Genomic DNA, 27,846 nt, shown 5'->3' with positions numbered 1-27,846 from the left:
GTTTAGGGAAGAGTAAGGGGAAATTTATTATAAGCCTCTGCAATATTATATGAAAAAAATTTCTTCCAGTATTTGTCTTGATTACAAAACCATCTCTTTCTACAAAATTTATTTTCTCTATAGATGTTTCTTCTCATTATCAGCTCTCTCTTGGCAAAATGTTACAACACTGAAATTTGCAGTTTAAATGTTTCATTTATATAGAGAGATTCAATATATCCCAATTTTAAATGGACAGAGCACAGAGATTCTTAGCATATCTTACGAGGTAAAATGGCTTGGTGATATGAGGGCAGAAGTAGAATATCTAAGGTCATATGTATATATGGTGTTGCTGCTGATTTCAGTTTTTATTTATCACCCCTGTGTGTGTCATATGAAACAGCAATCTATCCAATTCCAGTGTCTGAAGTCAGTTATCCCTCATATATTACACTTCTCTGTTTACTAGGTACTGAATCTAATCTGAGACTTTATTGCAAACTTAAATATTAGAAAATCTAAGACTTTAAATCATTTTTAATATGCTCACCCCTTGCCATTGCTATCTGTAGAGTTTTCCTTTCCTGTTGCATATGGACATATTTTGATGAAGGTAAATTATTTTAATTTTAGCTTTGATTCGCACTGAGATAACAGAGGAAGGGTTTGGATCTTATTCTCTTTTCTGCTTGCTTAAGTTTTTTGCGAAGTTGTCGTTCAAGGTTTTTCCCTATCACTTGTCATTTAAGATAGCAGAGATACTCTGTTACTTGGTAGTGCTGGCCGTATTCTTCGGGATCCGGGGAAAACTAAGTTCAGAACTTCAGGGGCAGTGTCTTTCCATCGTCTCAGTCTGAGGTTAATAACGATACTCCTCTTTTCATTGAATTATTCTAAGTCCTTTGTACATTTTAAGCTCTCTCCGTAAACCTAGGTCTATGTTCATTGAAGATTGCATATATCTACAGTGAAATAGTTTCCTCCAGGGAAAGAACCAAATTGGGTAGAATGAGGGGAGAAATAAAAAAATGTCTCATTAAGGTTATACTACTGCAGGCTAATGTAGACAGTTATATTATAGTTCATTTCTGGTTTCTGAATGTGTCCCAGGGGTTTTCCAGCTCTCTGGCCTAGAAATATGAATAAACTTGGAACTTGTGTTCATGAGTTTGCCTACATGTGAGCAGTACACCTTCAGGAGCAAGCATCGTGATCATCAGTGTATCCGGGAAGCATGAAAATTCTTGTATATTTCCAGTGTGGCGCTCACCTGCTCTCCATGTTGTCTAGTCCCTGCTCACTCTCAGGAACTTGCTTAACTTATTGCTTATTCCTCTGGTTCCTCAAGTTGCTCATTCTTGTACCTCATCTGTACTTGTAATTATTTGTCCATAATTACATTAAAAATAAAACTCCTTTGAAGCACATACTGCATTGTGAAATGAATCCCTTTCTCCTTGTTCAGGAAATCTTATTTATCTGTTTGCTTATTTACTGCAAGTTTTAAGTGTATGGTTCATTGTCTCTCTTTCCACAGGGGCCCCTTTCACCATTCTGAACAAATTCACAGACTATGTGGGAAAAACACCTACAACAGCATAGCTATACTGTTACTGTTTACCCAGCAGGGTGGTAGAGGAACTGTTAGTGCATTTTGGTGACTAACTTTCTCGAGACGTGGTGAAATATCTGAAGTAGCTTCACTCGTGAAATCTAAATTATGAATATACGGTAAAATTTGTATCCTCACAGTTGCCTTATCGTTTTATTCTTAATACGTCTAATCTTTAACTGACATTTTTACACATTTGTTTGCCCAAACTTTCTTTCCAAATTGAATTCTGTTGTCCATACTTGCCTTCCTGAAAATATCCACTTCCATGGTTTCTGTGATGCCATTTGTATTGTTAGTCTGCTTAGACTGTCACAACAAAATGCCACCGACTGCATGGGTGAAACAGTAGACATTTGTTTCCTCATTGTTTTGGAAGCTAAAAATCCAAGATCAAGGCATCCTCGGTGGTGGTTTCTTGTGAGACCACTCTTCCTGTCTTCTAGGTGGTCACCTGTTTGCATGGCCTCCTCTTTGTGTGTGTGTGGAGAGAGAAAGAGATCTCTGGTGTCTCCTTTGCTTATAAGGACACTCTATTGAATTAAAGCCCCACCCTTATGACCTTGTTTAACCTTATTTACCTCCGTAAAGGCCCTATCTCCAAATATGGTCACACTGGGGGGCTAGTGCTTCAACATACAGATTTTGAGGGGGAGCATAATGAAGTCTACGGCACCATTCTTTGTAGGTTCCAGTACGAATTTCTTAGCCTCCTGTGAAAGGTATACTTTATCATGCTTACTTTACAGATAGGAGGATGGATTAACACAAAGACCATCATGTATGCAGGATGGATTAACACAGAGACTACATGCAAGCATTCTCTTCATCTGTGAGTAAGAAGAGATTACATGAATAGTGTCTTAACAAAATAAGGGGTTTGTTTTTCACGTGTGATAGGAATTCCAAAAATAAGACGGTCAGGCCTGATGTGCTGACTAGTGAAGTCATCAAGGACCGAGGCTCCTGCTTTTCTGCACAATCAGCATCACAGTGGTGTGGTATTTATTGTCATGCTTGGCCCCGCATAGGACACAAGATGCCTGTGCCGCTATTACACTCTCTACTTTATTTCTTCCTTTCTGACCTGCATGCCTTTTCTTTCTTTTTCTTGCTATATCGCACTGGCAAGGACTCCAAGTACTATGTGAGATCAGAGTAAACTTCCTTGTCTAATTCCCAATTTTAGGGGAAAAGCAATGCCTTTCATCAATATGTACATTAGCTATAGGTATTTTTATATATTTTCTTTAACATGTTGAGAAAGTTCACCTCTGTCCCTAGCTTTCTGAGGGTTTTGATCATGAAGAGGTATGGAATTCTGTCAAATATATTTTTCTGAATTTGTTGATATAATTGGGTGATTTTTCTTCTCTGGCCTGTTAATATGGTAGATCACATTAATTGCTTTTTGAATATTAATCAGTCTTAAATCCTTTGAATATACCCCTTTTGGTTATGGTATGTAACTCTTTTTATATATTGCTGAGTTCTGTTAGTTAATCTTTTGTTAAGGATTTTTTGCAACTATATTAAACAGGGATATTGGTTCAATATTTTTTTTCCTTTTTCTTTTCCCAATTGTCTGTCAGATTTTTGTAGTAGGGTAATACTGGCCTCATAAAATAATGTTAGATGTATTCTGCCCTCCACTGTTCTAGAGGATATTGTTCAGAATGAGTGGTAATTACTCTTTAGAATTTTGTTTGAATTTTCCATAATTACTGTCTGATCCTAGATTTCTTTGTTAGGATTTTTAAGACTATGATTTAAATAGTTTTAGTAGTAACAGTTCAGTATTTCATGACTGGTGATCTGTGGTGGATTGCACTTTTGACGTATTGGTCCATTTTGCCTAAGCGATCAAATACTTATGTGTTCAGAGTTGTTCAAAGTATTGTCTCAGGATCCCTGTAAGGTCTACATGGTCTGCAGTGATAGTCACTGTTTTATTGCTTACATTGCCGACTTGTGTCTTCTCTCTTTTTATTTTTTAGTTTTATTAAAGTTTTGCCAATTTTATTGATCTTTTTACATAAAATAACTAGTTTTCTGTTTCATTGATGTTCTCTATTATTTTCCTGTTTTTAAATTCATTGATTTATGTTCTTTCCTTTATTCAGTTCTATTTTCTGCTTGCTTTGATTCCTTTCTCTCTCTCTCTCTTTTTCCTCCCCTAGTTTCTTAAGGTGGGAAACTACATTACTGATTTACTTTTTATCTTTTTTCTAATGTATTTACTGCTATAATTTTTTCCTCTCAGCACTGCTTTAACTGTGTTCCATGCATTTTGATATATTGGATTTTCATTATCATTAAGTTAGATATATTTTTGGATTCCCTTGAGGCTCGTCTTTGCCACTTATATCGTTTAGAAGTGTGTTGTATAATTTCCAAGTATTTGGAGATTTTCCTGTTATCTTTGTTTTATTGATTTTTAGTTTGATTCCACTGTGATTAGAGAGCATACTATATATGATTTCAATTTTTTAAAATTGTGTAAGTTTATTTTATTGTCTAGGATATTGTCTTTCTTGGTAAATGGTCCATGTGAACTTTAAAAATAGACATATTCTGCTGTTGTTGAGTAGAGAGTAATATAAATATTGATTAGATTTGTCCATGAATCATACTGTCAAATTCTTCTATATTGTTTCTGATTTTATATCTAGTTGTTCTATCATTGGTGAGAAATAGATTTTGAAATATTCCAGCTATAATATTGTATTTGTCTATCTCCTACCTGTCCTCTTATCTGAAATTTTGCTTCACATATTTCAGAACTCTGTTGTTTGATGCATACATATTTAAGATTCCTATGTCTTCTTGGTAAATTGCAAATTCTTTTAGTTTCAGTTTGCTCCTCACTGATCAGTGTCTAATGGTAGTGCTATCAAATGGGGGGAATCAATATAATCAATAATTAAATGATATCTTTATTTCTCTTAAGAGAAGCAGTTAATTTTTTGCCATTTATTTCCCCATCTGGAAATACAGCACTTTTTTAAAATCAATTTATTGGGAATACAAAAATACATATAAAAATATTAGTGAATGCCCTTTTGTCACAACTAAGTTCAAAAGAAGATTAGTTTTAAAAAAAATAAAAAGATCCTCTACTTGAACCACAAAGCTCTTTGGGGATCTGAGGTGTTATAACACAGGGACAGTATTTTCACTGTAATATTCTAATCGAATGCAGCTGGAGTTGCAAACTCAAATTCATGCCAAGCTCAGTATTTATCAGAAATAAGTGAAGTTGGTCATATGTATAAATGAATGAATGAATGAATGGATTATTAAATGAAAACAATGATGTAAGAGCATTATAGATGATAATTGACATTCAGCCTCCATTATTTTTAGCGTACAGTAATGAGTTTAGAGTGTTGTGGTGATGATTAGAATGGAAACAGAAGCTATTCAACTCAACTACTGTACTTTAATGCCATGAGACAGAGAATGTAGGTCCAGAATGCTAAGTAGAATTCTTAAATGCTCCACACAGTTCCCATCCCTTGGTATTCATGTCCTGTATATTCTAGAATGTGGACAGGATCTTTGGCTTATGATGGATTTCACCCTGTGGAGATGATGTTATAAGACAAAGATGAAGAGAGTTTGCAAATGCAATTAAGGTCCCTAATCAGTTGACTTTGAGTTAATAAAAATGGAGACTATCCTGAGTCTGCTTGACTGAATCAAGTGAGCTCTTTAACATCAGGTTCAAACCCTCCCTCTAGAGATTCAAAGCAGTAGAGACACTTGAAGCAAGCCACCATGAATTCTGTAGCCACAAGTTGATGAAATCTCCCAACAGTAGTGTAACCTTAGAAGAGGACCCTGAGCCTTAGGTAAGACCCTTGGTCTAGCTGACACTGATTTCAGCCTTGAAACCTGCCCCTTAAAAAAGAACCTATGTAAGTTATGCCCAGACTTCTGACATACAGAATTTATTGAATTATAAATGGATATTGTTCAGTCACTAGATTAAAGATAATGCTTTCCCTATTTATGGAAGTTCAACAATGTGTTAGAATGAAGTATGCAACTACTTGTTTGATAATTGATGATATATTCTCAAGACAGGTGTTTTTTACAGTAATCCTATTTCCTTCCCCTGTCTCCCTTCACTCACTCTCTGCTAACCTGATGACCCTTTTTGCCGAGTTCCCAGTGTTCTATCTCAGGAAGCTCATGCACTTTGTATCCTCAGTTCCTGAATCAGTTCTTATCAGCCAGGCAACCTGAGAACCTCATTCCTAACCTCTGTTATAGAGGTTCTAGAGGAGTAGTATATTTTTCACTCTTAGTTCATGGGAGTTTCTAAGCTAGAATCATATCAGATGGTCTGACAATAAAGGTAAGCATGGAAATTACACATTGTCAAGCCTAGGTTATTATTTTCCATCCTTGAATCCAGTGTGTTTCCTTGAGAGAACAATGGTAAGTTATAGTTGTTTATTTGCCTAATTGTGCCTTCTCATAGTTTGTGATATCCACGTGGACAAGGAATGTGTCTCTTTTGTTCCACCAATAACTAGAGCCTGGAAAAGAAGTTAGCACAGGGTAACTCAATACATATTTCTTGAATTAATAACCCAGCATTTAATGTGTCTGGGGTGCATCTTGAACCTCCCTCCTTTGTTGTGTTTCTCCCCTTGCAACAAAAAGGTTACTGAACAAGTACAAATCATAGCCTGAGGCTTAAGGTGTTTATAATTTAGTTGCAGTCAAGGGGAAGTCATTAAGTGTAATCATTCAAAAAAAAAAAAATAAACAGTGATACATATAGCCCAGAGAATGAGTACAGAGAATCCAGAGAGTCAGAGGAAGGTATTATTCATGTGGACTAAAGAAATCAGAGAAAGATTCAAAAACTAACAGAAGAAAAATGGACTCTAAGAATATTAAGCCAAGGTTTAGGAGGAAAGAAATATTTGGAGCCGAAGACATGATCTTATCAGTTAATTCACAAATAGTTTACAGTGGGAAAAACTTCTATTTCATCAGTGTATAAATTTATGCCTGCTTTCCAATTATTATACTTGAAAATAGTTGTAGAAACCTAAACATCTAGTCACATTTTCATGAAAATAATGTTCTTTTGCAAAAGAAAGACTTCTAAGATCCTTATAGTTTCTATGCTTTAATCAATTTTCTGAACCCTTGGTTTTCATTTTTGAAGTTAAGTTCCCCCACGCCCCCACACAGATTTCTGTTGTCTTCTGTTTTGGCCTGACTTGAGGGTTCCATCCTTTCTAAAAACAGACATGACATGCTAAGTACCAGTTTGGTTTTCTTTGTTGTCTTTATGTATTAACCAGATCACTACCAATTTCTTTAACGAGATTTAACAAGATCTATAGTCTTGGATTGTACTTATCAAGACCAATGATGCCTTTTATTAATGAAAATTGTTAAAAGGTTTTATTCCCTGTCGTTAATTTAATTCTCATTTTGTTGTTTCTTTTGTTGATAGAACAAAGGAAAATTCATCAAAATATCAATTAATAATATATCCTGGTTCTACTAGTAATGTTCTTGGTATCTAGTGAATAAATTGCATAAGTTTCATTTTACCTTGTGCTAATTCCTTTTACTCTCAGAGCTTGGGTATGGAGTTCCTAACTGGTGTTCCAGTTCCACTAATTTTTTCTCAAAGAACAGGACCTTTTCCAAATTTTTAGAGCCATAACTCATACCAAGTCTTTTAAAGTATAACTATTAACTTGTCAATATGGAGAAGAGTAAGTGACAATTTCAATAGCAAAGTGGAATTAACTCACAGGGCCAAGATGGCAGCCATCTTATTTTAAAATTATAATAACCCAGTCAGTCCTTATTGGCACCAACCTTATTGGAACTTTTCACTTGAAGATGAAAAATATAACCCAGAGATTCCCTGAGAAGACTTCCTCATAAGCCTGTGCATTCCTTCTCCTTAGGTCTCTGTACTGGGTCAGTGTCAAGTGTTCATTTGTCTTATTTTCAAATATAAAAAAAAATACATCTCTATGTCCTTTGAAAAGTAGTATTATTTGCTATTTCCTGGTGATTTGACTCAATTTCGAATATATTAGTTGAATCAAAACTATACCATGTACTGTTAAGGAGTAATAATTAGTTTTTTATTTGAAGAATAGACTTTTATTAGAAGAAGCTCCTTAAAGTAAGAAAAATAGTGAGAAAGAAAACACTGGGTAGGAAAGAGTGAAGCAATGTGTGAATCTGTTCACAGGAAGGGAATCCAACTCTCTCTTACAGCTGTGCCTTCAAAAGAGATTGACCGTGTGATGACTTTGCTATATGGAACCAACTGCATGATTTACTTCCTCTCTGCTAACAAACTATAAATATGCATGAGAATTTATCAGGAAAGTCAGGGATTAGTAACATGAGGAAACCTGTAGGTGACTCAGCCTTTCTCACTTGGGCACTATGTCTCTTATGGGGCATCCCCCTCCAACCTCCTCTCCACAGAGTATATTACTTCATTCTCTGGAGTTTGGGTGTGCTGTTACTTTCGCTCTTATCACATTATGTTCAGTATATGTGTTGCCCTGTCTGTGTTCCCTACTGAACTGTTAGCTCACTGAAGGCTAGGATAGAGTCTTATTAATTTTTATTATCAGTATTTTGCTTAGAACCAGCCTCAACAGTAGATATTTAAAAATAAGCTATGCTTGCTGAAAGGTGACACTCTGATCTGTTTCCCATAGCCTGTGAATTTGTTTTTGTTTTTCCCTGTTTCATACACAAAGATATGTCCATGTGAATGGATGGATGGATGGAAGCCAAGATAGAATGAATCATGATGGGCTTCCAGTGTGATGTCTACATGCCACACATTGTGCCAGACATTTGATTCACACCAAATAATCAAGTTATTTTTCCTGGGGCCTCTTGCATTTTTTTCAACATAAACCCTGTAAGTATAAACCACCTTTTGGAAAAGAACACCCTCCCAATTCAGTGGAACTAAATGTCTCATTAGAATCCATATCCCCTGCCTTGGCCAGGAAATTACACTAACATAACTTACTTGCCCAGATATTCACAACTTTGTTTTTTAGTGCTATTTTCAGGTGTAATAGCAAATAAAGAATGAAGTATGTGAATTTCTGTTTCAAACAACATAGTGTTTGGGGGAAATCAATGGTTTTAATAAATTGTGACTAAGGATAGGTGTTCAAACTACACACATCCAAATTCCTTCCCCCAGGAATCCAGTCATAGACCCTGAGCTGACCTGAACGCTCTCTGTTTTACTGACAGATAGATTTTAAGAACGAGCAGAATTAAATACAGAATAAAAATGCAGCTGTCTGTGGGGAGGGCTGCTGGAGACACGTGCCTGGAGCAGAGAGGCTGGGGAATGAATTTTTCAATGTGGTTAATGAAGTGTGGTGTCAGCGGAAGTCAGGGGCAATTAACAACGGGGATAATGGGATGAGCTTGGGTAAACTTGTCATCTCACACGTCCAAGTGACCAGCAGCACAGGTGAAAGGTGAAGTGCATACGTGTCATTCTTACCCTTCCGTAGGAAAGAAATATAATTGTAAAAGATTTGGCGACAGTCTATAAAGGAGCAGAAGGAGAGGAGCCTTTGGGACAACGAATATTTGTTACTTACATCTGTGTACTCATTTCCTATGTAGAATGCACTTTCACAGAACTGTCTCGATAGTTATGGCTGTCTCTTCTTTACATTGATTGTTTTACCATTATCGGGGTAATTTGAGTATATTAGAGTAAACTTAGGAAGAACAGAACAAATAAAAATCCCTCTGGTTAAAGGTAATCATTGTTAATATTTTGGCATATTTTCTATCAGACAGTTTTTATATGGTGTTGTATTATTAACAGTCATAATCCTATTGTATGTACAATTTTATCTGATTTTCCACCTGACATTTGATCAGTTTTCATGTTAGTAGGAAGGTAAGAACTGTAGCTGACTTTCGCTGTGCTTACTTTGCTCTGAGCACTGTGAGTGTTGGGATGTAATTATGACAACAACCTTAAGGGGCAGGTGCCATTATTATCTTTATTTCACAAGGGAGGAAACTGAGGCACGGAGAGGATATCTTTCCTAATGTCACGTGGATGATAAATGCCAGAGCTGGCACTCAGAACCATGCAGTCTGGTTCCAGAACCTCCGGTCTCACTTTGTCATTAAACCAGGGGTAGCAAACTTTTTCTGTAAGTATTTGAGGCTTGTGGGTCTTACAGACTATGTTGCAGTTACTTCACTCTGCCGTTACAGCACAATGGCTTTAGACAAGATGTAGATGCATATATAAGTATACGAGTGAGCATTTCTGTGCTTAGATAAATAAAATAAGCCACGAGGATATATTGTACAACATGGGAAATATAGCAAATATTTTATAATAATTATAAATGGAGTATAACCTTTAAAAATTGTGAACCGCTATATTGTACACCTGTAACTCACACTGTACAGCACCTATGCTTCAATTAAAAAAAAATCCTAAGGGGCACTTAAATTTAAATTTTCTACAATTTTCATGGGTCACAAAACAGTATTTTTAACATCTGCTTTTTCAACTATTAGAAATGAAAACTATTTTTAACTCAGTGGCAAAAAAATAAAAAAAAAAGCAAACAAACAAACAAACAAAAAACCGGGTTGCTGGCAGCAGTTTGTAGATGCTTTTATTAGATTAATCGATACATTATTTACCACCTAGTAGCATCCCCAAATGATTAGATATTTAGGTTGTTTAAAACAAACATGAAATATTTGTTTCAAAAAAAAGTTGACTAAGGTAAATGATACTATAATGAATATCTCTGTACATAACAATTTTTACTACTTTTAATCACATTTTCCTAGACTTGATCTGCTCAAAGGTCATGAATAGCTCTATAACTCTTCGATTTTATTGCCAAACAACTAGATATAGGAATGTACCAACATACACCGCTACCACTAGTCTAAAAGGACAGCGCATTTTGTTGTTACTGTTATTAAGCAAATATTGGACTAATTTATTTGAAATCATGTAAAACATAATAATATTTTAAAAACGTAAATTAATCACATTTAAAGCTGAGTTGAGTAAGGTAGTCCTTTTCTTAATGATATTTGAGAAAAATTTATTTAAGAAATTTTGTAAAATCTATGTGTTGTCTCAAAATGCCATATCAGTATTTCATCCAAGGATGATAACACAGAGTAGTAGGGGGAAATTTTTTAAAAGAGTCTGTAATTTTATCCATATCCCACCTTTTCCCCCAACGTTAGTTTTTGTTTGAGGTTTCTTAGAAATCGGCTTGATAAAAGAATGAAATTTTTCTTGAGTATTGTCTTTTTTTAAAACAAAAACATTAAACTAGTACTATTTTATTACTTTCATTATAATAACGTAAGCTTGAAGTCAGAGGATGCTAAAATTCCTTTTAAAGTCTCCAAAGTGGAGTTTTCCATTGGCAGTTGAGGTGTGTGCCACTAGATGGCGATATGGGTACCAGTCACTTTGCCTTTCCTTTTTTTTTAATTGAGAGATAATTGATATATAACATTATATTAGTTAGTATTGATTTTATTTTTATCCTTTATTTTTATTTTTAGTATATTTTTATTGAAGTATAGTCAGTTTACAATGTTATGTCAATTTCTGGTGTACAGCATAATGCTTCAGTCAAATATGAACATACACATGTAATTGTTTTCATATAGTTAGTATTGCTTGTAAAACCCGATGAGAATAAAAGGACAGTTTTAGTGCAGCTTAGCTGAGCTGTGTCTGCATGCTTGGATGCTGTGGAGCCTGGGATTCAGAGGCCCAGGTTTACAGCTCGATGCCCTGGTGGAGTCCACATGTATTTGATCAGCATCATGCTCTAAGTGGGATCCTTTAGCTCCTTGGTGGCTGCTGAAAAATGTAAGGAGAATTCAGGAACAAAGACTTAGACAGACTGATCCACACAACCAGGCAAACATCCTAATGCTTCCATATACCTGTTAAGGGTATTACCTTCACATAAGATTTCAATTTTTGGAGTAATAAGGATATGTTAGCTGATAGGAATTCAGAAGCTAGTCCATCTCCCATTGGAATTATTGGGTGCAGGCATCACAGTGAAGTGACAAAATAATTTAAATCACAAGTAAGTGCAGTTCTAATATTTGGAGGGGTATTTTAAGCTCAGCATGGATTTTCTTCCACCTCCTCTGATAGTTCACTGGTGAATTTAATGAGTACATATCCTTTGAACTGATTGCCTTCACTCTTTATAACCATATGATTCCAGATGGAAAATTAATCTCCCTTGTGCCTCAAAATAACTCTAATTTTCTACTTTTCATAGCACATTTAAAATCTCAGTCCAGTGGCTAGATTGTACCGTACCTTTTACAAAATGGCCAAGAGAAGGAGAGGGGCGGTCCCCTGTGCTTCATCCATGCCAGCCCGCTGACGTTTCACAAGAGCTCCAGTCTCGTTCAGTTCCACGTGCCTTTTTGAACATGATATACCCTTCGCTGGGAATTTCCTTTTGCATAGGCATTCTGCTTCCTCTCCAGACACTTGTTAAGCACATTCTTCATGGCCTCTGATAAGATTTTGGAGAACCCAACTCCATATTTATAAAATAGAATGACCTAGTCACCCACCCCCTGTTTTGTGCTCTGCTGTACCCTGGAAACATTTCTTTGAAACCCTTTATACTATATTGATTGCTGGGGTTTGTTTTTATATTTTCCTCCTGAGTGTGATGCCCACATGCTAAAGACTTGGTCTGCTTGCTGTCTTGCTATTGACCGGACCAGTTCTTGACCCAGGCTGAATATAAGAATAACTTAGAAAACATTTTTGAGAATATCAATGCCCAGGTTTGATCCAAGATGGATTAATTCAGAATCTTTGGGCTCAAGACTTAGGTATGAGTTATTTTAAATCCTCCCCTAGGTGATCCAGATGTGTAGCAGATTTGAGAGGCACTGGCCTAAGCCAGAGTCAGGGGGCCTCCTCACAGATCCAGCTGTGAAATTCTTCTCCGACATAATCATGCCACTCTTTTCTCTCATCCAGTGAGAAACCAAGTGTATCATTTTTGAGACACATCTCCAGCCCTCTTTGACGCTCTGCCCATTTCTAACGGAAGACTGAGCGCTGTGCAGTCTATTTCCAGAGCTGCCATGAATATTTATACATCGCCCGCATCTTTACAAATTAGAGAGCATCAAGATGAATGAGAGTAGTGAATCAGAGAAGACACAAGTGTGATGCGGGCAGAAATTTACTATCTCATTTCTATTTAAAACCTGATGACTCAGAGGAGGCAGTTCACATCCATTTCAGTAAATTCTTTAATGCTCTCCAGCATGGTACTTTGAATTTTAGCACTATTAGGGGTGACTTGATTTATTCCCAGAAAGAGTGTGCCTGCGTGGTATTCTGTGTGTGTGTGTAAGTATGTATTTAAGTTAGATTATTCAAGAGTACAATAGGAAAAATAAGAAATTACTAGGCAAATTGTTAATTATTTTTGTTAAGCTTCATTTTCTATGTTGTCTTGGTGACAGGGTGTACCTCCAACCCCTAATGAATAATTCTTAAGTCTGACAAAATGCTATTTGTTTGTAAATTGATTTTTAATGTCTTTGGTTTGCATTTTTTTCACTTAGCTTTTCAACAATTATTCATTAGATTTCCAAGCCTTTCCATCTTTCTCATGCTCGAGTTCAAAACAGATTTTACAGGAGACGTGTGTCAAGATTATTTGTGATACTGTTACAATTTGACACTTCTGTACTGGAAAGTCATAGAGAGAACTATTAACATGCATACTTTTATCCTAGTCTTTGATTATCTGGCCAATGTGAAACCATTTAAAAACCGCACATTATAGCATAAAGTACAGAAAATTTGCCCATAATGGTATCCACATGCCTGTATCATAAACACAATGGTGAAAGCATTATAATTTCATCAGCCACAAGGCACAAAGTGGGTTGAGCGTGGTCTGTGGTATGAAGTCACAGTTTGGTATTATTAATTTCAGACTTTTACTTATAAATATAAATATAAATCATAATCATGGGGTTCCAAATTAGTATTCTGGGGAAATAGATACTTAATTCCAAAACTCCCTATTTCTCTTCTCACTTTTGACTACTTGAGTTAGTAAGCTCTTCTGTGTAGTCTGAGGGTTGAGGGTACACTTTCATTTTTCCGTGTCACATCTTTGCTGCACTCACTAGATGAGGCAGTCTGACCTTCATGGTGAGAACTTGGAAATCTCCCACTCTTTCAAAGACAGCCATTTCATTAGGCATTTATTTATGCAACAAATCTGTATTGTGACTGTACTATACTAGGCATTGAACTTATTTCTTATTTTTCTGGAGCTCACAGTCTCACAGGGAGAAAGATATTAAATTAAAACATATTATCAAATATTTCCTGAAAACCGTGATGAACGTTAGTCTGTTGAAGTATCAGGAGTTATGACAACCTTAAACAGAGAAGTCAGCCTTAAAATGAGAGGTCAGGCAAAAAGCAGCTTTCTTTGAGGAAATGATGTTTTTAGTTTGGATTTGAAGGAATCTAATAAACGTGCTTTGGTCAGGGTGGACGAGGGGGCTGAGCGATTATGGCCAGCCACATTTTATGTATCAAGGGCTCGTGTGTTATAAAAGGGACACTGTACTCATTTGATCTTAATAATTAAAGGTAATTATTCTAATTCTGGTGTCCAAGGAGCCAGCTGGCCATCAATGTATTAAGCCAAGAAGCCATATGACCAAAAGGGAAATGACACAGGTCTGGTTTTCTGGAAGCAGAGGCTGCAATGTGAATTCGTGTTCAAGTGACTTACTGAGGACATGCTCTCAGGGTCAGGGTAGTGAGAGAAGCGGACGGGACAAGGGAGGATGAGCTAAGCAGGAGAGTGAGCTCAGCCAGAGTGCAGCTCTAGGCTGACCCAGGTGCCTGAATCGCAGCACAAAAAGTAAGAAATACAAAGCAAAGAAGCTGCCAACATTCTTGATTTAATCACACCCGCAAAATCCTTTTGCCATCGAATGAAATGTGTTCACAGGTCCCGGGGATTCGGATGTGGATATATCTGGAGGGGAGGGACGTTATTTTGCCTCCCATGGAGAAGATAACTGTACAATTACACGTTTGAGTATATGCTAGGAAGGAATTATAAATCAGTCGTTTATTATTGGGGAACCAAGTAATTCTTTTGTGATAAAGGGAAATTAAAACTGATGTGAGGAAAAGTAGGAGTTTACCGTTGAGAAGCATAAGGAAGAGTATTGAGACAAGGATGTGTGCCAACGACCTGGGATGAAAACGAGATTGACATGTGCGAGGAGCTAGCACAGCCTAGCTCACCTGCATGGCGGTCAGCTGGGGAGCGCCCCTGAGATTCCCTAGAGCCTGGGGGCCTCCAGGTCACAAGGGGCCTGGGTGTGTCCAGGCTCACCCTTCTCACACTAATAGTAAGTTTTGTTTCTGGACAGGGTGGATTTTGTAATCACTAAACTCTGTTCCTCAGTCTCAGCTGCTATCTTTTTTACAGTTAAATTTGAGCACTACCTGTAGCAGGTGGGTAGACTATTATATTGGTTCACATTCTATGACTTACTCATAGCTTCCCTTTACATGTGCTTACTTTTTATTTTCTCACTTCCCCACTTTAAAAATAGCATTTTGTCATGAGGCTGATACACTTTTTCTTATAAATCTGTACATGAATTTTCATAAAAGTTATCCCATCATTGCCCAGGCCAAGGATAATCACCTTTAATGATTTGGTGTGTAGACTTAACAGATATTTTCCCTGTGTGTGTGTGTGTGTGTGTGTGTGTGTATGTGTGTATTTATAGAGAGAATGATGCTTTATAAGCTCTTCTATAACTTGAGTTTTTCTTTTTCACAGTACATGGTGGCTTCTTCCTATATCAATTGCTTGCAATATTAGTGTTTCTGATTTCACACTAGTGATTTTAATAATGTACAGTGACTAATTTGACTATGCCACTCCTAATCTTTTTCTTTAACAAACAAAGTGTCAGTGAGCATCCTTGTATTATCCTCACACGATACATTACATCTCCCCTTGGGATAAATTCCTAACAGTGGAGCTGTAGGGCAGAACCAGAAATCATTTTGTTCTATTTCTCATTTGTGCTATCTTGGCATATTATATGCTCCCAGGGAGATGCCTTAAAGTCACTCTGAACAAAGCAGGGTAATTAATTTAGTCCCCCTCTCCAAAGAAAGAAGGGAAGGAAGAAAGGAGGAAAGAAAGAATGTCCTCCTGTCCTGCTTCTGTACATGACAGGACAGCAATGGTGGGGAGGGTGTGTTCACTGAATAATCCTTCTGTTTTGCATTTTGTTTTAATGGAGTGGCGAATATCTCCATTTAGGTAAATGGTATTGCCTTTCAGTTAGGCATTTGGGCCAAAAATCTATCCTGTTTCCTCCCTTTCTCTCATTGTCTGCCTCACTCCATCAGCAAAACCTCCGCAGTCTGCTTCCCACCACCACCTGGGATGTCCCCACCCTTGTTCAAGCCACTGTCACTGGACCACAGCAATGGCCCTTGTGAGCTTTTTTCTTTGGCTCTTGATCCTTTTCACTGTATTCTCAACAGAGAAGTTATAACTATGCTTTTAAAGTGTTAGGCCATGTCACTCCACTATTCAGAACCATCTGTTGACTCTCCTCCGGAGGTGGAATGGAACGCCAGGCCCTAGGCTGCCCATCCAGGCCTCGCGTGTTCTAGGCCAGGCTGCCTCTCCAGGCGGTCTTCTCACGTCTCTTCCCACTTGCTTTCTCCTCTCCCCACCCCAGCTCCCTGCTGTTTCCCGATATGCCAAGCATCCTGCCGTGTAAGGGATTTGTGTTTCCTGTTTCCATTTCTGTCTCCCTTTCCTCAGTTATGCACAGGCCTTGCTCTCTTACTCTTCCAGGTCTCTGTACAAATGTCCATTGGCACCTTCCCATCACTCTCTATCTCTCTAACTGCTTTACTTTTTCTCGATAGCACTAACTACTGTCTGGAATTGTATTTTCTGTCTATAAGTGCGTTTACTATCTGTTTCCATTACCCGATTATGAGGAGAACAGGGACTTTGTTTATATTGTTTGACCAGTAACTGGTTCATAGAAAGTCTTCTTAAGTGTTTGTTGAATGCACGCATGCATACATGCATGCATGTGCCAAGTGGCATGCTCACGTTTAGGGCTGGCTGGTAGCTGACCCTCAATCCCTTCATTAAGCCGGTCACAGATATATTTGGGAATGGAATAATCTAAGTCACACTTCTGATTTGTAAATAAGAATTTAGGAAATAAATGCCCTGCAAATTACTGACATTTCTGATCACATGTTTTATGAATGTTCAAAAATCAGGTGGGGTAAGGGGAAGGTGGTAATAAGCATACTGTCTTTCCTGAAAGACAGGGGCTAGAGAAAGCACCTGTTTTCTCAAGGGACGGGTTTCATTTTCATTCTGTAAAATTTTGTTTCAGCATTTAATGTTTTCCCTTTTGTAAGTGCTATGAATGTGTGTGTGTGTGTGTGTGTGTGTGTGTGTTTCATTAGCAAACCACAGCAGCTAACATGGTTTGAAAAGGCTTTTCAAACACTTTGTAATTCTATGTACCAAGAGATGATAGTTTTCTAACTGCAGATTATAGAGTTGAGGAAATACTTTATTCAATTTATCTTAAATTTAATTTTATTCTCTGCACTGGTTCAGAACTCTCCTGAGGCACCTGCAAGTCTGATGGAGATCAGAGGCATGTTTTGAGAAATTCTAAATGCAGCCCTGGATAATTTTGTACAGCAGCCAGAGGAGGTCTGCATCAGTTCTTAGCCACCCACAAAGCTAATTAAATTTACCCATGTGAAACGCAAACACCCACCCCAGTTATTTTGAGCGAACTTGCTGAAACACTGGTCCCAGCACTTCCTCCACCCCAAATCCACAGGCATTCCTAGCATCACCAAGAGGTCGGTGGAGACCATGGTTCCTTTTGGAAACACCTGACAGGAATTCTACTAAAATGTTACACCATTCTTAGCAGCAGTCTGCTTTCTGTAGTATGTTTCCATGCTGACTTAAACCTTAACATTCCTTATACCCTTTCTCTGTGGAGTAGACTTAGTGGAATGACCTTGTACCCTGGAGTGAGGGAGATCTGGGTTGGGTGAAGGCTTTATTTTCCTATTTATGTGACTTTGGGGAGGTCATTAACCTCTCTGCATCACATGCAAGAGAAATAATAGAACCTACATCATAGGATTGATGTGAAAATTAAAATAGCGAATATAAGGGGAAGGGTATTTCTCAGTGATAGAGTGTATGCTTACCATGCATGAGGTCCTGGGTTCAACCCCCAGTACCCCCTTTAAAAAATAAAAATAAATTAAATAAACTGAATTACCACCCCCCAATTTTTTTTAAAAAAGAGTGAATATACATAAAGAAGAAAAGCATATAGTAGTTGCTTAATAATTATCATTACTTCTTTTCTCTCTGGCCCTCTTTTCTTTGAAGCAAGATGATGTTATTCTTTCATTTATTAAACAGATTTTTTTTTGAGCACCAACTGTGTTTCAAATACTGGCGTTATAGTGGAGAAGCAGTGCTTAGCAAAATAGCCCCTGCTCTCATGACTTACGTTCTAGTGGGGAGAGGACAATGAACATACAAACTAATACATTTTTAATGTAATTGTAGCTTGTGATACATCCTTAAAGGATGTAAAGCAGGTTGTGGGACAAAGTGAGTGTGAGGAGTAGGAGCTAGTTCAGGTGGCTTGAACAAGGAAGGACATTTTCTTCATGTAAGCGACACCTGAACCAAAATGTGGAGGGTGCAGGTCAACCCTATGAAAAACAGGAACCAACTGTTGCCAATATAGGGAAAAGAAACCCAAGTACAGCAAGTATGAAACCTTTTTTCTGTCTTTGGGGAAGAGAGGATGTGAGAGAGAAGGGAGGACGGTTGAGGAAGAAGTTGGGAGGAAAATGTTGAGGTTCGGTCCTGTAGACCCTAAACTACAGAACAGGGCTGTCAGCTTTATTCTGATCTGCAGTGGAAGAGCTTTTGGGGTGCTTTGAGCTGAAGGGTAATAGGATCAAATTTAGATTTTGAAAGATTATTAGGTTAGACTTGTGGAGAATGGGCTGTGGAAAGAGAAGAATTAAGAAGACCTGTGTGACCTTTGTTGTTAGTCCATGAGGCAATGGTAGTAGGTTGAATAATGTCCCCTAGAGTGACATGCCCTCATTCTAATCCCTGGTGCTTGTGAATGTGGCCTCATTTTGCAAGAGGGTCTTTGCAGATATAATTTGCATATGCAATTAAGGTAAGGATCTCACAATGAAATTCTCTTGGATTTAGATGGGCCCTAAATCCAATGATTAGATTTATGGGAGAAAGGACAGGGAGACTTATGTCACAGAGACACAGAGAAGGGAAAGCCAAATGATGATGGAAGCAGAGATGTAATGATATGTCCACAAGCAAAGGAACCCCAAAGATTTCCAGCAGCCACCAGAATCTAGGAGAGAAGCTTGGAACAAATGCCTTCAGTAGGAGCCAACCCTATCAGCACCTTGATTTTGGACTTCTGGCTTCTAGAATTGTGAGAGAACATATTTCTGATGTCTCTAAGCCACCAAATTTGTGCTAATTGGTTAGGGCAGCCCGAGAAAATGAATATGGCAACCAGGAGATCAATTATATTGAGAAAAGGCTTATATGCCTATTTGATGGCCACAGAGTGGTGGACGCGAGGGCTGAAGAAGAAAAAGAAACGTTTTTTCCTTTAAGCCACAGTGTACAGGTGTGCTTTTATTTGGTAAGAATGTTGATTTCTCATACTTTGGTTAAAAACCTCCTTTGTGGGGTGGAGGGGCACCTGAGAAGCAGGCTCGGAGAACAGCTTCTGCTTCCTTAAGTGGTACATCCTATTCCCAAAGAAATGCCCCTCCTGCTCTGCGAGGGCTGACGAGAAGCTAAAGCCAGTTCTCTCACTTAGGTGACAGTTTTTCCTACTACCACTTTATCATTTGTATGTAGTGTAATATTAGTATCTGTAGCCTTAATGCATATCCTGGAGTGGGGCCACATCTTTAATACAAAGAACTCACCCTAGTTACCTATAAAACCACTGCAGGCAAGGAGATACCCGCCAATGGAATATGTACAGAGTGATATTTTGTACTTGAGAAAAGACAGCAATTTCAGGATGGAACAATCATTTGCCCTTGACTTTCCCCAGGTGATAATAGAGAGTGAGCATTTATTGAGTTTCTAATATGTCTTAGGTCCTATGCTATTGCTTTTACATCTGTCAGGTCTAATTCTTACAATAATCCTTAAAGACAGCTTTTAACAATCCCATTTTAAAGATGAAATAGCTGAGGCTTGGGGAAATCCAGCCAACCACCTAACAAATGTTAATGATTTCATAAAAGCAGGACCTCCCCTCATTGTGTGCTCTCTCTCCAAGCCAACTGTTGTCTATTTAGCCATCCAGTTAGTATCTTGTACAACCGGGAGGTGGACTCAGTTCTGACTGAATCAATGCTTTTGACATCTGTGGGCCATCACAACTCTGCCAAGATGATTTGGCCATAGTCCCCCTGGATGGGAAGAGATACTGTTTTAAATTGAGGTGATAATGAAGGTCATATTGGCCTTGGAGATTAATGTTAAAGATACTCAGAAGCCTATGAGCCTTTAGGCCACCGCTGTTTTAGGGCAGGGTCCCAGAGGAGTGAAGGGAAAGTCTCTGTTTTCATCCCTCCATGATTTCCTCAGGAAAATCAGCGGGTGTTGATAGCACCTATAATTGGCACAAGGGAGACAGACCAAGACCATGGACCATGTCGTCTCCTCTCATCATGTGCTCTCTCTCCAAGCCAACAACCGCCTTCTCCCTAGCGGTCCAGAGCCGACATTCTGACTTGAGCCCAGTCATTAAACGCTGATTAGATTGGCACTTTGCTCTCCTTCCGGTTCAAGTTTTAATAAACTGCTCTGTTCTCCCTTTCAGTCTTTTGCTTGAAATCCCAGACAGGGTCATCCCCTTCTTCTTTCTGTGGCTTGAACTCTCAGTCTGGGTGAGTTCTGGCTCTGGGCAAAGCAATTTAGATGAAGGGTGAAAAAAGCCAAAGCACCTGGAGAAAGGAACACATTCCTTAGGAGGAAAAAAGAAAATGAAAAAAGCCAGATCCACTTCCCTGACTCTGCCCACTTGTTTCTCACAGAGCATTTTGGATCTCACTCATTGTAATTTGGCCATTAAAAAAATCAGTGGCATGGTCTCTGGGCTCAATTAATTTGAAAGTACTTCTGGATGAATCACTTAGATATTGCTTTATCTTTTGCCTCTAAGATATCATCAGGCTTCAGCCTCTACCATCCGCCCAGAACTATTAGCCTACCCTACTAATTTGGTCCCAAAGTATGTTCCCTTTGGAGTAAAACAGAGCAAATTTATTATCCACACCTTGGCCGTGATTAACCCTGCCCAGGCTATAGTTAGTAGACAGATTATGTTTTCCTTTACAAGACTGGATATTTCCTGCATGTGTGGCTATGTATATGTCATCTGCTTTTTTTCTTTTTATGGTTTTTCTTTGATATCTGTGACTATATCAAAATAAATGTCATGTGAGCGTTATACTATTCTTTCAAAGTACAGCTGGATCTTGTAAGTATTACCTTCAGTTTCAGGCACTGAGGAATGAGGGATACCCAAGTTCATTTGCATATCATCCATTGCATCAATAACTCAAATTCTGAATTAGCTATTATTAACCAGATATGATTTGTTGGTATATCTTGCAAGTGGTATTTGTACACCAAAATTGTTTATTCCTAGTAGCTATGTGGAAAAAGGGGTTATGAGAGTAAAAGACTGATTTTTAGTCCAGGAAATAAAAAGTAGTACTACACATTAAGTACTCTACAAAGTGATGCAGGGAATTTAAAATAGTTTCCTATATGCAAAGTCTGATTGTTCTAAGTAAGCATAAGAACATAATTTCAAGTATGATATCTTACAGTATTTTATCAGTTCTCTATTGCTTCATGACAGTATTACTACAGATCTAGTGGCTTAAAATGACACACATTTTATTATCAATAGATTGAAAATCCAGATTGCTTAACTAGGTCAGCTGCTCCAGGACCTCTCATGAGGGAGCAATCAAGTTGTTGGCCAGAGCTGAGGTCTCACTTAAGGTTCAGTGGGGAAATGTTCCACTTCCGAGTCGTGAACAAGACCCATGCATGTTGCGGGGAAGGCCGAATCTAAGGGTCCAACCCATGGCGGGCCCCTAGCAAGCGCAGGGCTCTTTAAGAGAACTGCGTTAACTTCGCCTTACGTGATACCACGCTGTAGACCTAAGGAACTGGACACGGTGCCGTGCAGCCAGGCGTTCAGCATTAGCACAGCACAAATTTAAAAAGTAAACATTTGTCTCACAGCCACAATGAAAGGAGTCTGAAGCAGTCTTAGAATGACATAGTGACTGCCGTCAGGGTGGGTAACACGATCGATGGCAGCGAATATTCAAATAGTATTTATATAACTACTGAGCATCATACTAGTGAACACAACTAAAATTATTAAGTTACTGACACTGTTACAGGCATTTAATTATCATTTTATCCTGATGATAGTGCCCAGTTATGGGTGTGCTATTATTATCCTTGTAGACATCAGGTGGTTATGTGATTCACGTAAGATTGCACAGTGAGCACAGTAGCTCTGGAATTCTAAGTCTTCTTTATTTAACAAATACATTATATTACAGGTCTGCACCTGTGCCCCCCCCAAATGGTATTTGACATAGTTTAAAAAAAAAGTAATTCAAGAGGACTTTTGGGCAGATTCCAAAAGTAGAGCGCTTGGTAGCAGTAAGTCTTAAAAACATTCCTGCAGTGACTGTCTTTTATCGCTGGGAGTTTTACCCCTGTTGATCATATTTGCAATGGCTCTGCAATACAGATAGTGACCAGATTCCCCTTTTCTGGTGAAGAGGCTGAAATTTGAGAGATTGTCACTTTTTTTAAGGTCACAGAGTACATTTGAACCCGTGTTTATCTGATTTAAATGTTATCCACATCACTTAGTATAATTATCTCTAGGTCCATCCATGTTGCTGCAAATGGCATTATTTCCTTCTTTTTTACGGCTAATATTCCATCTATCTATCTATCTATCTATCTATCTATCTATCTATCTATATGTATATACCTCATCTTCTTTCATCTGTCGATGGACATTTAGATTGCTTCTAGGTCTTGACTATCAGAGAAAGACAAATATATGGTATCATTTATATAAGGAATCTAAAAAAATGATACAAATGAACTTATTTACAAACCAGAAATAGACTCACAGACATATAGGACCAACTATGGTTACCAAAGAGGAAAGATTGGGGGAGAGGTAAATTAGGAGTTTGAGATTAACATATACACACTACTAGATATAAAATAGATAAACAAGGACCTAGTGTTTAGCACAGGGAACCACATTCAGTACCTTGTGATAACCTATAATGGAAAAGAATCTGAAAAAGAATATATATATATATAACTGAATCACGTGTATAACTGAACATGTATAACTGAATCACGTTACTGTATACCTGAAGCCAACATTGTAAATCAATTGTACTTCAATTTTAAGAAAACCTGAAAAAACTATCTACATTCTTTACACTATACAAGACAACCCTTCTAATTATTAGCAGGGAGAAGTAAAATAAATCTCAACAAACTTTGGGGCATAGTGGCATCTGCTAACAGGTCCCTTTCTGGATTGACGTGCAGAACAGATATTAATGTCATTTAAATGAGGCTATCAGCATGGACTGCTGAATTACAGCACTGTCAGTGCAGATCCCTCTCTACTCTTTTATACTGCTCAGTGTACAGGCACTGTCTGCTCACAGCCAGATTCTACCATTTTAAGTGCTGAAGGAAATGCAGAATGAAAGCCAAGAACAAATGGAATTTTAGGTCCAGTCCAGTTCATACTGAATGGATTAGCCTCTGTGAATTGTTTAAGGGACTGTTTTATATATTGCTTTGTACAGTGCTTACACTGTTGAGCAGAAATGGTAATCCACTTTCTTTCCGAAGAGGTGAAGTTCTCCTTGAACCAACACAACAACGTGCACATATCTCCTATCAATCATTTTTCATTCAGCCATGCACTTGCCTAAATTAGATCATTATTAAACACAGGGAAAACAAGAAAAAGGAGACTTGTTCTTACAAGCCACTGAAAGGAAGGCTGATTTTGGCACCAAAAGAAGTCAATCATTTGCATTTTGCTGTGTGGGGCTTAAAGCAAGAGACTCAAGTTACATCACGAGGATTTTAAAATTAAGATAAAGCTCCGTCTTACGCACCTCTGTCTCTAGCAGTAACTCGTAAGAGGAGCGGTAGAGTATTAAAAGGACACCTAATCATGTTTCATTTCTACTTAATTTTGCCTATTTTCCTCCTGTTCCAATTTCTCTGCCACATTTATTCTTTGTGAATAATTAAAATAAATAGAAGTTTCAAAATTTTGTATTTTTTTCCTTTGAATAAGCTTTTTGTTTCCCCAAGAATAAGATAGGGAAAGTCAGGATTGTATAGTTTGTTGGGTTTATGTTTAGCTATGGTCATAAAACGCTTACCAAACTGAAAGGGAGTAAGGCAAAAAAGCCTTTTTCTAACCTCAAGAATTGCAGTTATTGATAAGCTTTGCCAGGGAGCCCTGAAAAGGACAAGATGTCAGAAAAGTTGCAAAGTACCAGGCATCCAAACACTGGGTCAGAGGTTATGTGTTAGACTAATTAAAATAGATATTGCATTTGATAATTTTCCTATATGTTGTCTATATATAATTTCCCTCTTCATTAATGATGGTGGTAAATTCATGATAATGTAAGTTAAAGAAAAACTGAACATGCTGTGTCCCTATGAAATACTATTATTTGTTTATGTTATAGTTCATGAATAATAACGTTTATTATCATTTTTCTTAACCCTTTCTCTCAGCCATTCGTGATGAAACTAAGGAAAGTAATTGATTTTCTCAGGTATTGCATCTCATATACCAAACCTTGGGAGTCATGTATAAGGATAATCAGTTATTGAAGAACATAATAATTTTTTTCAAATTTTTATTTTTCTGCCTGCTACACCTCTGCTTCCAGAAACAATAATAAAATGATATTTTCAGGAAGCTTGGTGATGCTAAAAGCCAGTGGGGAAGTTTTGCAGAGTCCCTGGCTGTAACTGTAACTCAGTTGGGAATTATATGAATAAGAGGGTTACTGCTCTTCTGTGAGCCAGGGCAGACTTAATCCAGAATCCAGGACATGACTTAATGGTTGAATGCCCTACATATTCCATTACACTGATGAGAAAAATATAAAGTTGCTGTTTATTTTCTGACAGCTGGATTTTTCTTTCTCCTCCCTTCTCTGTTTCTTCCCTTCTTTCTTTTTCTTCTCTCAGTAAAGCAGTTTATATTGTTTAAGTTGAGCTGATAAGATTGGGAAGATTCTGGTCTCATGTATTGTTCCATGAATTTCCACAAGGATGACCTGTTTTCTTCTGCTTTGAGGGGAATATTTTTTACTTGCTTTGAAGGTTCCCTACCCCAGCCTTAGTCTTCACCCAACTGTGCTTCCTCGTTTTCCCAATCAGCCACTGCTTTCATTAGCCCAGTGGTCCCTGCTGGAGAGGTGGCTTTAAGTATTGGCTGTGTGCTTTACTACTTCAGGTTTTTTGAATATTGGTTTTCTCATCTGTAAAATGGGCAGGACAACATCCTGAACTCGAAGTGTTATTATGTGAACTGGATAAACTATAGAAAGATATAACATAACCTCAAAGAATAGAATATCAGTCATTAAAATGATGTATTTATTTTTGCTTTTAAGGTATTTGGTTATATTTTGACTATTCTGTCCATTCATTCAGAAAAATAATGGAGCTTTACATTATGTCTGTCCTTGTATTAAATGCATCAGGGGGAAGGGTAAACTAAAAACAGAGTTATATCATCACCCTTGCAGTATTTACCTGCTGTTTTACCCGGTGGCATGTGGAAAACAAACTATTGAAACAAGAGACTTGCATTCTACTCTGTTCTGACACATCTCTGTGACTCTGAACTTCCTACATCTGAGAAATTAGATGTCACATTGCACCATGACACGTTTCTCTTTCACAACAAACGTTTGTACATTTATGCCCGATGCATGGTAGCATATAAGTGGACTCTAAGTTGGCATTGCACTAATTCTAAAAACATATCTGTCTTCTCTTTCTGAATAGATTGTAAGTTCCGTAAGAGCAGAAACCAAGCCTTAGAATAATGTATAACCCTCACCCCCATACCGAAGCCTACAGGGGTGTCTAGTCCAATATCTGACACAGACTAAATATCTCTTGCTTGATTATTTCTCACCTGTACACTCAGTGAATATACCATTTTTCCAAGTGTGGTGATATTATTCCAAGGTTTTCATTAAGTCTTACTACAATGAGAGTTTGAAGATGAGAATGTGGCTCTGTGTATGACTGTATGTATATGACTTTACTCTTGTTCTGAGAGCAGTATTCCGTGCCATTAATATCCATATAGCAACAGCTTGAGCCATTAGACACCATCCTAGTTATTAAATCAAAATTTGTTTTTAGATGGCAATTCATATATATATATATATATGAAAGTTTAAAAAGTGACCTTTTGCCAACTTTGTATTATTATACTGCTCTGTAAAATAGAATTATCAGATAAATAGATTCTGGGTGATAGTGAAAATTGCATGAACATTACGGGAATCACATCTTTTTAGCCCCTGAGCTGATTTCACACGTGCTGTCTTTCCTGTGGCCCTGAGTTACAACATGTGAGTCTTCCCCATTTTGGTGCATTTCTTCACCTATCTGTTTGGTTATTCTTACAGACATTGACAGATTCAGTCATTTATTTCTTCATGCATTCAGTATGTATTGAGCCCCTACTCTGTGTTAGGTATTGTGGTTGTAGCAGTAAGTCCTGCTAAGTGCCCTGTGAGCACAGAGTTGACCATTACCTGGATGGGCAATCTTACACTGATTCCCGGTCTCCAGGCTTCTCCCCTTTCTGTGTTTCGAAGCGTCAGTCCTCTCCACATGCTAGCAGAGAATAATGATCTCATCAGATACATAATAATAAAAAGGCCCACGCCAAGTGTTGTTGCTGTTGCTTTGATTTTTTTTTTTTTTTTGGGATACAACGTAATCTAAAATGATCCCTTACCACACCTCCTTAGAGGAATTTTACAGTCTATGGTATTAAGTACAACCTATAAGGTCTAGCTAATGCCAGACTTTGATCTCAGAAAAGGAAAATTATATTATTAGACTATTTTTATTGAAAGGATAATACTTGTTCGCAATTCTTAAACCACTGATGTTATTTTGTAGCAATGAAGGTAGTCGCTACTAATTTTTTCTAGTTAATTTTGAGTCAAAGAATCAATAATAAATGTTGACGTGAAGGAGTTTATTTACTCCCAAGAGTATAGGTTTTACTTGCTTTGAAAAACTGTTTTGAAACTCCACAGTTTTGATTAGTACATTTCACTTCTAACACACCTGATATATGAAACCTTAGGTAGTGATGAGGAATGGAAATCTGCTGAGCTCTTAAGGTGTTATTTCCTGTGTAACCAAAAAAGGGGGACTTTTTTTTAACTAGGTAGTTTATTAGGAAGCAGATTAAGGAACGTGATCCTAAGAGACAGTGCAATATGTTAAGGTAATGCGATGTGAAAGCAATTGAACAAGAACGAAGCTGATAGAATACCATGCAGAATTTTCCCCAAGGAAAGCCCCTGAATTCTGAGGCTCAGGAGTGCTGAGCTCTGTCACTGAGCTCCTCTAAGAACCACAATCCCAGAAAGGCTTTTACCTTCTGTTTCTAGAGCTAAGAGACCTGGTGGGTGGGTACCCAGATGCTGTTACTTATAAAACATTGTAAGAAAACCTGTATTGTGTATTTTGAACCAAATAGACAACTGAGCAAATTGTTGAATATCTAAAGTAAAAATAATAATAAAAATTTTCTTCGCTTAATTTGATATCCAGACCTGCCACTGTCTTAGTATACCAAAAGTTTTAGCATCCTGGCTTCAAATAGGATATTCCATAGTAATTTAGAAGAGGGAATTTTTG

General features: G+C 37.7%; 1 protein-coding gene across 8 annotated transcripts in view; it reads left to right on the top strand.

The window, feature by feature from the left end:
- The window catches only part of LRRC4C (leucine rich repeat containing 4C), a 1,285,379-nt gene that overhangs the window by 348,852 nt on the left and 908,681 nt on the right, over positions 1 to 27,846 (top strand). The window contains exon 2 of one of the 8 annotated variants that reach the window (XM_072969823.1): positions 2,344 to 2,426. The exons of the other annotated variants lie outside the window; for them this stretch is intronic. The gene's annotated coding sequence lies outside the window, so the exon portion shown is untranslated. The remainder of the gene's footprint in view (positions 1 to 2,343; positions 2,427 to 27,846) is intronic. 8 annotated transcript variants of the gene reach the window in all.

This window comes from Vicugna pacos, chromosome 10 (assembly GCF_048564905.1).
Source record: "Vicugna pacos chromosome 10, VicPac4, whole genome shotgun sequence".
Taxonomy (NCBI): domain Eukaryota; kingdom Metazoa; phylum Chordata; class Mammalia; order Artiodactyla; family Camelidae; genus Vicugna; species Vicugna pacos.
This window is presented reverse-complemented; position numbering and strand designations above follow the sequence as displayed.